This window comes from Podarcis liolepis (genome assembly GCF_965112155.1).
Source record: "Podarcis liolepis genome assembly, chromosome: 7".
Taxonomy (NCBI): domain Eukaryota; kingdom Metazoa; phylum Chordata; class Lepidosauria; order Squamata; family Lacertidae; genus Podarcis; species Podarcis liolepis.
The window spans coordinates 15,002,040-15,014,249 of NC_139561.1; the positions used below are offsets into that span (position 1 = coordinate 15,002,040).

Below are 12,210 nucleotides of genomic sequence, written 5' to 3' on the forward strand. Positions count from 1 at the left end.
ACCCTCTCACCACCTTCTGCCTCAAAGGCACTCCCAGGACCTACAGTCCTAGATGCCTCTTTCATTTTCCCTCCTCTCGGTCAGCAGTTTTCTGTGGCAACTGGGGGCTCGCCTTTTCTTCCACACAGCTGGAGCTGGGCGTTCAGCCCCCTCACCCATGAACACCCCCAGACCACCTCTGCATTCCTGTAATAAATTATTATCTTTCTGTGCTGCCCATGGAGGCAGAAAAGCTGTTAGAAGATCCCTTTTTAAAAGAAGAAAATCAACTTTTCTTGAATGGACGTTTATTAACAGAAAATAAACATGGGACGCGGGTGGCACTGTGGGTTAAACCACAGAGCCTAGGACTTGCTGATTAGAAGGTCAGCAGTTCGAATCCCCGCGATGGGGTGAGCTCCTGTTGCTTGGTCCCTGCTCCTGCCAACCTAGCAGTTCGAAAGCACGTCAAAGTGAAAGTAGATAGATAGGTACCACTCCAGCGGGAAGGTAAACGGCATTTCCGTGTGCTGCTCTGGTTTGCCAGAAGTGGCTTAGTCATGCTGGCCGCATGACCCGGAAGCTGTCTGTAGACAAATGCCGGCTCCCTCGGCCTATAGAGCGAGATGAGTGCCGCAACCCCAGAGTCGTCCACGACTGGACTTAATGGTCAGGGGTCCCTTTACCTTTATCCCAACACTGATGCATCTCCCCCCCCCAACTTGTGCTGTTTAATAAAATACGTTCTGTAGTAAAAAAAAGGAAAAAGAAAGAAAGAAGTAGTTTATAAAATAATACATTGCATGGCGAAAGTGGATTAAGTTTCCCCCCCGTTCTCCTAACACTCAACCTCAGGGATGTCCAATTAAACTGAATGGGGGAAGATTTAGGACAGATAAAAGGAAGACACACAGCCCTTAATTAAACTATGGAACTCACTCCTGCAAGAGGCAGTGATAACCAACAACTTGGATGGCTTTAAAAGAGGATTAGACAAATTCTTGGAAGAGAAGGCTATCAACAGCCTAAAGCCAGGATGGCTATGTTCTGCCTCCACAGTTGATGGAAACCACAAGAGGAGAGTTGATGTTGTGCTCAGGTCCTGCTTTTAGGCTTCCCATTGGGCATCTGGTTGGCCACTGTGTGAACAGGATGTTGGACTAGGTGGGCCATTGGCCTGATCCAATAGACCCTTTTTATGTTCTTATCAGATCCCAGATCCTTCCAAGGGAGTTTCAGTCTGACCCTTATGTTTCCCTCCCCTTATGGTCGTGATTTATCAGCTATAGTGGTACCTCGGGTTACATACGCTTCAGGTTACAGACTCCACTAACCCAGAAATAGTGCTTCAGGTTAAGAACTTTGTTTCAGGATGAGAACAGAACTCGTGCTCTGGTGGGGCAGCAGCAGCAGGAGGCCCCATTAGCTAAAGTGGTGCTTCAGGATAAGTACAGTTTCAGGTTAAGAACAGACCTCCGGAACGAATTAAGTACTTAACCTGAGGTACCACTGTACTTTTAAAATGAGGCTGCATTTTAAATTGCATTTTAACCCATTTTTGTTTTTGTTTTTTCTTTTCCCCCTATTATGTTTTTACTGTGATTTTATTGGTGTTAGCTGCCCTGAGCCCAGCTCTGGTTGGAGAGGGCGGGGTATAACTAAAATTTATTATTATTATTATTATTATTATTATTATTATTATTATTATTAATTCAGCCACAAACTGTGTGAAACAAGGATAGCAAGCAAGATAACTCATAAGGGTCCAAATCATTCTGGCTCCTCTTCTGGACAGCAACGAAGAACAATCCTATTCATTTGTTAAATTTATTTCCCACCATCCTTCCTCCAAGGCTCATAGTTCTCCCTCTCATTTAACCCCCAGAACAACCCTGTGAGGTAGTTAATATGGGATATCCAGAGCAGACAAGCCCAACGTTTTCTGTTTGCTAGAATGGACACTCAGTGGAATGTGGATCAAACAGAGAGGACTTCCTGTCAAAGCTGTGGGAGTCACTTCCCCCAGGTGTGGCTAGGTAGAGATGGTGGTAACTTACAAAAAGGGCTGGTCATCTCTCTCTCTCTCTCTCTCTCTCTCTCTCTCTCTCTCTCTCTCTCTCTCTCTCTCTTGCACGCTTGTCTTCATTGTGCCTCTTCTACCACCGCATCTCTACAGAGATGTAGCAAGTTATTGAGTCTGAGGTCAAAAGACTCTGACTCCATCATCCTTAGATATACAGATGTACCTGTAACTGCAACCTAAGCCTGCTTCCAGTTTGCTATTAAATGTGTAAACTCTGTTTTATTCTAAGAAGCCTGTTTTTGTGCTGTTATTGTTTTAAGGGGGTAAAAAGGGGGAAAGCCTTTTTCCTGGATTGCTTCATCCAAAAGGCTGTAACCAGCTGAACCAATAGCTTCCCATTTTTGCTGCAAAGGGATGTGCTCTGCTGTACTCACAAATGTGAGTAAGGAAGGATAATATCTAACTAATATATCATCTCCTCATTTCCATACACATCCCTACAGTTTAGGCTGAGAGGCAGTGACTGGCAGTCAAGGTCAGCCAGTGAACGTCGTGGCCAAATGGGTATTTGAACCCTGGTCTCACAGATCTTAGGACAACACTCTAGCCACTACACCACACTGTCTCTCTAGAACAGACCATGGAAGCTAGGACCCCATCTGGTATGTGCCAGTCAGTGGAACGATCATATCCCTTGTGCAACAGGTTTCCCACGCCATTGCATCAGTGTGTGTCAGAGTGTTCCAAGGGAATCAGAAGAGTCTAGCGCTCTGCTCTCATGGCATGGGAAGTTATTCATTTCCTGCTCCAGGGAAAGAAACACCTGTTTGAGAAGACCCTTAAAAAGCCAGAAAGTTGGGTCATAACCACGGCTGGGTCTTCTCCCCTTGTTCAGAGTGAGACTTCAGGGCATGTGGAAAATTGACACACACACACACACACACACACACACAGAGAGAGAGAGAGAGAGAGAGAGAGAGAGAGCTCAGTTGGTAGAGCATAATGCTCTTAATCTCCGGGTTTTGTGTTTGAGCCCCACATTGGGCAAAAGATTCATGCATTGCAAGGGGTTGGTCTAGAACAGGGGTCAGCAAACTTTTTCAGCAGGGGGCTGGCCTACTGTCCCTCAGACCTTGTGGGGGGCCGGACTATATTTTTTTGGGGGGAAAGGAATGAATTCCTATGCTCCACAAATAACCCAGAGAGGCATTGTAAATAAAAGGACACATTCTACTCATGTAAAAACCCGCTGATTCCTGGACCGTCTGTGGGCTGGATTTAGAAGGTGATTGGGCTGGATCCGGCCCCCAGGCCTTAGTTTGCCTACCCATGGTCTAGAATAACCTTTGTAGTCCCTTTCAACTCTACAGTTCTATGGTACTCTGAGAGAGAAGGGGCTAGTTTGCTATGTTTATTTTTTAGACTGAAAGGACAAAATTCTTAGCAATGAAGAGCCCCCAGAAAGGAAGCCTCTGCTTTCTGGATTGGCTCCCAGCTAAGGGCTACTCAGAGCAGACCCCTTGAAATTAGCGGACCTAACTTTGGGGCGCTGGTTAATTTCAATTGCCGCTTCCAGTTGTGGAGGAGGGGCATAGCCATTGTGGCTAGTAGCCATTGATAGCATTATCCTCCTCCATCAATTTGTCTAATTCTCATTCAAAGTCTGTTGTCTTTGTCCATGGAGTTTTCTTGGCAGGGATACTGGAGTGGCTTGCCGGTTCCTCCTCCAGGTGGATCACATTTGGTCAAAACTCTCCACTATGACCTGTTCATCTTGGTGCCCTGCTCGGCATAGTTCATAGCTTCTCTGAGTTATTCAAGCCCCTTCGCCATGGCAAGGCAGTGATCCATGAAGGGATCCAAGGCAGTGATCCATGAAGGACCATAGAGAAGGCTGATCGCCAAAGAATTGATGCTTTTGAATTCTGGTGCTGGAGGAGACTCTTGAGAGTCCCATGGACTGCAAGAAGATCAAACCTCTCCATTCTGAAGGAAATCAGCCCTGAGTGCTCACTGGAAGGACAGATCCTGAAGCTGAGGCTCCAATACTTTGGCCACCTCATGAGAAGAGAAGACTCCCTGGAAAAGACCCTGATGTTGGGAAAGATGGAGGGCACAAGGAGAAGGGGATGACAGAGGACGAGATGGTTGGATGGTGTTCTTGAAGCTACCAGCATGAGTTTGACCAAACTGCGGGAGGCAGTGGAAGACAGGAGTGCCTGGCGTGCTCTGGTCCATGGGGTCACGAAGAGTCGGACACGACTAAACGACTAAACAACAACAACATTCAAAGTCAATCAAGTTGTCAGTCATCCCAGCCTCCTGCAGGAGTGAGTTCCATGGTTTAACAACCGGCTGCGTGAAGGAGTTTCCTGAATCTTCCAATTTGCCTGGTGAAATGGTGAATGGGGTGAGTTGATGGTGAGAGAAGGAAGCAGGGTCTTGCTTCCTTTTCCCCTCAGGGTTTGAAACCCAGTTGTTGTTGTGTTCACACAGTTCTAGGCCACAAACATATTGCGCCCCTCAACCATCATATCTTTGAATGTCGAGGAAGACCTCCCTCTCCTAGACACTTAGATGACCTTCTGAGAAAGTAGGGGGGGGGGAAGATACATATGTGCAGTTAAGGGTTAGGACTTTTTGATCGTAAAGTATCAGATCTTCCCTCTGTGTCCTTCCCCACCCAAGCCCTCTCCTTATTTCTGAATCATGGGCCACCCCTGTCTCTGAGGAGCTGACAGAATCCCAGATTAAATGCTGGCCTTCAGCCCAGCTCTCCAAACCTTGTTCATACATCTGGGGCGATAACTCAACGGCATGCAGACGACAGGCAGGAGCAGGTGTGGGTGTTTCAAGAGGGCTGTGAGGGACGTTTTTATGGAGTAGCCCTTCCCTTGAGGCTCTGACCAACATGGGAGAGACGGAGAGACGGGGGATACGGAATAACCCGCCCCCCACTCAAAATGCTCCCCCTCCTTGAGGACGGCTGGGAAAGAGGCAAGGTTGTTGATCTGTTGGAAGCTAGAGGGAAAAGCTGATGATCTGTTGGAAGTGAGAGGGAAAAGCTGGCCTCGGAAGCAAGAACCACTTGCTTCAGAAGTGAGAGCCATTTGCCATTTGGATGATCCAGTTCTCCCTCTGCCAAGCCAATAATAATAATAATAATAATAATAATAATAATAATAATAATATATATATATAATTTGTACCCTGCCCATCAGGCTGGGTTTCCCCAGCCACTCTGGGTGGCTTCCACAAAGACCAAAAATACACTAATATGTCATACATTAAAAACTTCCCTGAACAGGGCTACCTTAAGATGTCTTCTGAATGTCAGGTAGTTGTTTATCTCTTTGACATCTGATGGGAGGGCGTTCCACAGGGTGGGCGCCACTACCGAGAAGGCCCTCTGCCTGGTTCCCTGTAGCTTTGCTTCTCGCAATGAGGGAACCGCCAGAAGGCCCTCGGCGCTGGACCTCAGCGTCCGGGCAGAGCGATGGGGGTGGAGATGCTCCTTCAGGTATACTGGGCCGATGCCATTTAGGGCTTTAAAGGTCAACACCAACACTTTGAATTGTGCTTGGAAACGTACAGGGAGCCAATGTAGGTCTTTCAAGACCGGTGTTATGTGGTCTCGGCGGCCGCCCCCAGTCACGGATGAGGTAGCCCCACATAGAGCGCATTGCAGTAGTCCAAGCGGGAGATAACTAGAGCATGCACCACTCTGGTGAGACAGTCCGCGGGCAGGTAGGGTCTCAGCCTGCGTACCAGGTGGAACTCTTTGCTGTTCCAGCCATGGCTCACCACAATGTAGGGAGCCGGCCCTATCATTCAGGAGAGCAAAGCACCCACCTCAGGTAGCGGTTAGCGGGTCAGACTAGGACCAGGACTTGGAGAGTCTGGCTAAACATCAGGAAAAGCTTCCTGATGGTAAGAGGTGTTGGAAGAGTCTCCCTCTGGAGGTGGTGGACTCACTCTCCTTCCTTGGAGGTTTTTAAGCAGAGCTTGGATGGCCCTCTGTCCTGGATGCTTTAGTTGAGATTCCAGCATTGCAGGGGGTTGGAATAAATGACCCTCGGGGTCCCTTCCAACTCTACAATTCTGTGATTCTATGGTAGAGACCAGAGTTCAGATTCTCCCACTCAGCCATGAAACTCTCACTGGGGTAACCTCACTGCCTCTCAGCCTAACCTGTATCAAAGGGTTGTGGGGATTAAATGAGGAGGGGGGAAACAATGCTGGCCACCTTGAGCTCTGGGGAGAAAAGAGCTGGGATATAAATATGATAATCAAACAAACAAATAAAACACCCTACCCCACTGTTTTTCCTGAGCACCCACCCCATGTTTCCTTGTTACTGGGCCCATCTTTGACACACCCAGACCAATTCAGGCTGATTGGTTGGTTCTAGGACGTTGGAGACAGGGGTCCTGCTGCAGAAATGAATGCCAGGCCACTTACACGCCTGGTCAACCTCATTTCTGGAATGGCCAACCAAGGTGCCTGTGGCCACTTCAATAGATGGTTTGTATTGGGCTGTATCCAACTGTACTGTGAACCCACTGAAATTGATGGGCTTGATTAACACAGGCCCTTTTGTTTAATGGGTCTACTCTGAGTAGGGTTAATCCAACACTAGTCCTGCTCAGAAAATCCCATTGAAATTTATGGAACAAAGTTAGCCAAGGCCATTACTTGAAATGGGTCCACTCTGCGTAGTCTAGCTTTGGAGAGTATTCTTTGGTTTTTAAGTTGTTGTTTTTTTAAAATACCCTTAAATACCATCCTTAAATACTATGCCGGCATAGAAAGACTTTCAGAAATAAACATAAGTAAATACTACATTGTTAAATTGCTTTTTAATAAGCGTTTGCAATCTTGTGAGTGTTTTTACTTGCTCATTAATGGAACTTGGAGAGATGAGCTACGAATATTGGATAAACCTCAGCTGAACCCAGTGGCGTAGCGTGGGGGGTGCAGGGGGGGCCGGCCGCACCAGGCGCAACATCTGGGGGTTAGGGTTAGGGGGCGCAAATTACTTGCCTTGCCCCGGGTGCTGACAACCCACACTACGCCACTGGCTGAACCTGAAATGGGCAGAGAGAAAATGCTTCCCCCCCAGTGGATTTGGGGACACAGTGTTTCATACAAGCCCCACAAAATCAGATTACTTTGGATCAGCTGATGGTGTGCATTTTTAAGATGTGCAGATGAGCACGGTCGCCTTCTGATGTCTGCAAATCTAGCTACCCTTGAAGGCACAGAAACGGTTTCCAGAGGAACAGTTGCCAGTGCTGTCCGTTATCAACTTTAAGAAAACTCAGTAAAAAAATTTCTCCTTTCCCCTCTAACATGGATATTTCCTCTGTCCAAAAACAACACACGCGGTTCTTTATCACCCTCTAGTGGCTGATGGATGTACTATGGTTTTCAGAAATAAAATCATGTTCATTTATAACAGGGGTCAGCGAACCTTTTCAGCAGGGGGCCGGTCCACTGTCTCTCAGACCTTGTGGGGGGCCAGACTATATTTTGAAAAGGAAAGAACGAATTCCTATGCCCCATAAACAACCCAGAGATGCATTTTAAATTAAAGCACACAATCTAGTCATGTAAAAACACGCTAATTCCTGGACCGTCCACGGGCTGGATTTAGAAGGCGATGGGGCCAGATCTGGCCTCCGGGCCTTAGTTTGCCTACCCATGGCCTAGAATAACCTTTGTAGTCATTGATATCATTATTCTCTGAACGGTAAGGTCACAGCATTTTAGAAAACCTCACTACTATAAAAGAGGAGCATGGACCATGCCAGGAACATGGACCACAGCTTTGTTTTTAAAATAATCTGTTGCTTCAATGCCTTAAAAGCAACAAAGACTCTTCTGACTGTAGAACAGTGTTTTCCTGCAACTGAGCCTCAAGGACAGAAAACAAAAAGGCAAGGCAAGACCAAATATACAAAAGTGGAATACAGTCTTAATTTCATTTTCACTCTAGATTTAGACTCTAGATGGATACAGCATCACTCGGATCCTGTGTCCAATGGCTTTGGCAGGTAGGTTGGAGCAGAACTTTGCTCACACCATGCCGCTGCTTCCATGGGCATGGGTCACCTTTCCCCAGATCTCCCTGTTGGGTTTGCCGCCAGGAGTCACGGTGTTGTTTTTTGCTTTGTACACATAGGCACATTTCTTGCCCAAATAGAATTCTGTCTCATTATGGGAATTTTGTTGTTGTTTAGTCGTTTAGTCGTGTCCGACTCTTCGTGACCCCATGGACCAGAGCACGCCAGGCACTTCTGTCCTCCACTGCCTCCCGCAGTTTGATCAAACTCATGCTAGTAGCTTCAAGAACACCATCCAACCATCTCATTCTCTGTCGTCCCCTTCTCCTTGTGCCCTCCATCTTTCCCAACATCAGGGTCTTTTCCAGGGAGTCTTCTCTTCTCATGAGGTGGCCAAAGTATTGGAGCCTCAGCTTCACGATCTGTCCTTCCAGTGAGCGCTCAGGGCTGATTTCCTTCAGAATGGAGAGGTTTGATCTTCTTGCAGTCCATGGGACTCTCAAGAGTCTCCTCCAGCACCACATTATGGGAATAAACTCCCTCAATTTTCAGAAGAGCTGCGTGCTCTCTCTGGTTTCGAAGACCTCGCTTGTAGCCAGCAAAATTGGCCTTGGACCACAACTTGCCAGTCATGGTGCTGTCTTGAAGTCCTCTTCCCAGCAGGCCCTGCTACGCCCACCCAGGCCGGCCCGCCGGCCCTCGCGGTGCCTCACGCTTGGTCTTTATTGAAGACTGTTGCGACAGGACTCCCACCTGCCACAAGGTGGAACAAGATGGAAGCCTTGAACAAAAGAAGACCCCAACTTTTATTAGCTACTAATCCCCCAAGCTACACCCCTAGAACTACATCACAACTACATCATTGACACATCACAAAGAGGAGGGGTTCAGGGAGGAGTTGTGCTGGTAACCTGAGTGTCTTGTCACTTGTCCGGTTCCTCCTTTCCCCCTCCCCATGATTACATTCCTGAGGACAAAGAGGAGTTCCCTGTTTCCTGCCCCCAGAGGGAAGGGCTGGTCACTGTCCTTTGTTTCAGTCCGTACTGAATCCACTTCCATATGCAGGTCCTTTGTGAGTGTAATGATCTTCCGTCTAGGACCATCAAGGTTGGCATGCCAACTGGGTAGGGCTCGCTGCGGGCTTGGGGGATCTAGATAGGTTTTCATATACAGTGGTGCCTCGCAAGACGAAATTAATCCGTTCCGCGAGTCTCTTCGTCTAGCGGTTTTTTCGTCTTGCAAAGCAACCCTATTAGCGGATTAGCGGATTAGCGCTATTAGCGGTTTAGCGGCTATTAAAGGCTTAGCGGCTATTAAAGGCTTAGCGGATTAGCGGCTAAAAGGCTATTAGCGCCTTAGCGGCTTAGAAAAAGGGGGGGGGGAGCGGAAAAAAATCGGAACACTCGCAAGACGTTTTCGTCTTGCAAAGCAAGCCCATAGGGAAAATCGTCTTGCGAAGCAGCTCAAAAACGGAAAACCCTTTCGTCTAGTGGGTTTTCCGTCTTGCGAGGCATTCGTCTTGTGGGGCACCACTGTACTGCCAACCCCTTCTGAGTCCTCTCTAAGGCAAAAAAAAAAAAAAAAAAGCTTCAAGGGAGCCTGATTGTCAGGAGGAGTCCAGCTATTGTGCTTGGAGGGTTGAGCTCCCATTTTCCCATTTCCCTTTTATACCGAGGGGGGGGGGTTGTTCAATAACAAACTATACAAGGAGATAGACAAACAGATACAAGAGAGGGACAAAGAGGGAGGGGAAGAGAAAAGAATGTCCTATCAGTATTCAGTCTAACACTCAGGTGCCCCTCGCAGCTCTTTCTGGGCAAACTGCGACGGATCGGACCGGAGAAGGCTAGTAGAAATCTAAAGGCAATCCCTGCCTACAACTAAAACCACAGGCAAGTAGCCTGGAAACCACAGGTCTCTTAACCCGGAAAAACCACGGATCTGGAATTCACTCAACGCTGCTCACAAAACTAATCCTAGTGCGGGGCCCTGTCTTCTTCTGCGAACCTCCCGATCTACCATCCACGACAACCTCCTGCCTGACCTTAGAACTATGTTCGGGATTCCCTACTGGATGCTTGCGCAGTGCAATGCCAGACTGGGACCCGAGAAGACAAAGGTTTGAAAGGGAACAAACGACCTTGCGTTCTCACATACACGAGTCACCCCCAACAAGGGTCATCGTGCCAGAGGTGCAGCTTCATTTTTTGATAGGAGGTGGAAAGAAGCGTGTAGGAGAAAGTTATGTCCCTTTGACCCCCTCTGGCCACCCTCCAAGGGAGTGGGTCGGGGAGAGAGAGAGAAAGAGAAAGAGAAAGAGAAAGAGAGAGAGAGAGAGAGAGAGAGAGAGAGAGAGACTTCCTGTGACCCTTCTGGCCATGCTCTGAAGGAATGGGTCGAGGAGAGAGAAAGGGAGATTTACCACAACCCCCTCTGGCCACCCTCCGAGGGTGTGGGTCAGGGAGAGAGAGAAGGAAAGGTTCGGCTGTCGTGGAGATGTTATCCTTCCACCCCTCTAATTTCAAACCATACTCACGTCCTAGGAACGTCCCTCGTGGACCCTGGGATCCTTAGTTGGCCGGCTTGACCTTGCCTATGCTCCTCCTGGCTGAGCCTTCTGGTGACAGTTGATTACCGCCCGCAAAGGGAAGGCAGGGAGAGGAAAAGGATCCCTGGTCTAAGGTTGCCCAGTGGCGCCTGATCCCCTCTATCTCCCCCCTCACCTTCACAGGAGAACCAAGAGTTTTTGAGAGCGGTCGCCAGACTCTTAACGGAGAAATCTGAGGGCTCCCTTGGACAAATGAAAACAAGGACACCAGCCAGGAATACCAGAGCAAAACAGCAGCCAATAGGCTTGGTCTTTATTGAAGACTGTCGTGACAGGACTCCCACTTGCCACAAGGTGGAACAAGATGGAAGCCCTGAACAAGAGAAGACCCCAACTTTTATTAGCTACTAATTCCCGATGCTACACCCCTAAGACTACATCATAACTACATCATTGACACATCACAAAGAGGAGGGGTTCAGGGAGGAGTTGTGGTGGTAACCTGAGTGTCTTGTCACCTGTCCGGTTCCTCCTTTCCCCCTCCCCATGATTACATTCCTGAGGACAAAGAGGAGTTCACTGTTTTCTGCCCCCAGAGGGAAGAGCTGGTCACTGTCCTCTGTTTCAGTCCGTACTGAATCCACTTCCATATGTAGATCCTTTGCGAGTGTAATGATCTTCTGTCTAGGACCATCAAGGTTGGCATGCCAACTGGGCAGGGCTCGCTGCAGGCTTGGGGGATTATGGCTGCCTTGTGTCAAGTCTCCCCTTTTTGATAGTCCTTCCTTCATGGTGTAAAATAAAAGTGGAACAGTACAATGCAATGCTTCTATTCTACGTAGTGTATGTGTGGGGTTTTGTGTCAGCATCACAGTGTGGGTTCTTTTTACTATTCCCTTGTATTTCTTTGGCGGTGAGAGAAGTTGGGGGGTGGCCTAGGGTGTGGTTGGTTGTCTTTGGTGGGCTGTAGTGAAATTTGTTTTTTTGTGTGAGTGGGGTGTATATGTGGTTTTGGATCAGGTTAGCCAGATTGATTCGTAGGCTGTTGGCAGATTCCTGTCATTGTCTTGTTGGGCTGTGTGTGCGATAAAGGGGCGCCATATCAGGGTGAAGGCGTCTTCTTCTATTTGTCCCCGTGTCAGTTTCAGTTTGTTGGTTAGTTTTTCTAATAAGGCTGTTTCTGAATATATTCTAGTTTAGACAAACCTACCTAGATGTTGTCTTTGTCCATGGAGTTTTCATGGCAGGGATACTGGAGTGGCTTGCTGGTTCCTCCTTCAGGTGGATCACGTTTGATCAAAACTCTCCACTATGACCTGTTCATCTTGGGTGCCCTGCTTGGCATAGTTCATAGCTTCTCCGAGTTATTCAAGCCCCTTCGCCATGGCAAGGCAGAACCTTTTATTGAAGGTGAAAGAGGAGAGCACAAAATATGGTCTGAAGCTTAACATCAAAAAAATGAAGATCATGGTCACTGGTCCCATCACCTCCTGGCAAATAGAAGGGGAAGAAATGGAGGCAGTGAGAGACTTTACTTTCTTGGGCTCCATGATCACTGTAGATGGTGACAGCAGTCACAAAATTAAAAGACACCT

At 47.9% G+C, this 12,210-nt stretch overlaps 1 pseudogene across 1 annotated transcript; it reads right to left on the bottom strand.

Moving 5' to 3' along the window:
- Positions 1-7,967: 7,967 nt before the first annotated feature.
- LOC310710489 (large ribosomal subunit protein eL33-like) lies at positions 7,968-8,755 on the bottom strand (annotated as a pseudogene). The gene is made up of 2 exons (XR_014530092.1): positions 8,587-8,755; positions 7,968-8,215 (listed from the first exon to the last, which is right to left on the bottom strand). The product of XR_014530092.1 is annotated as a large ribosomal subunit protein eL33-like (transcript).
- Positions 8,756-12,210: the final 3,455 nt, after the last annotated feature.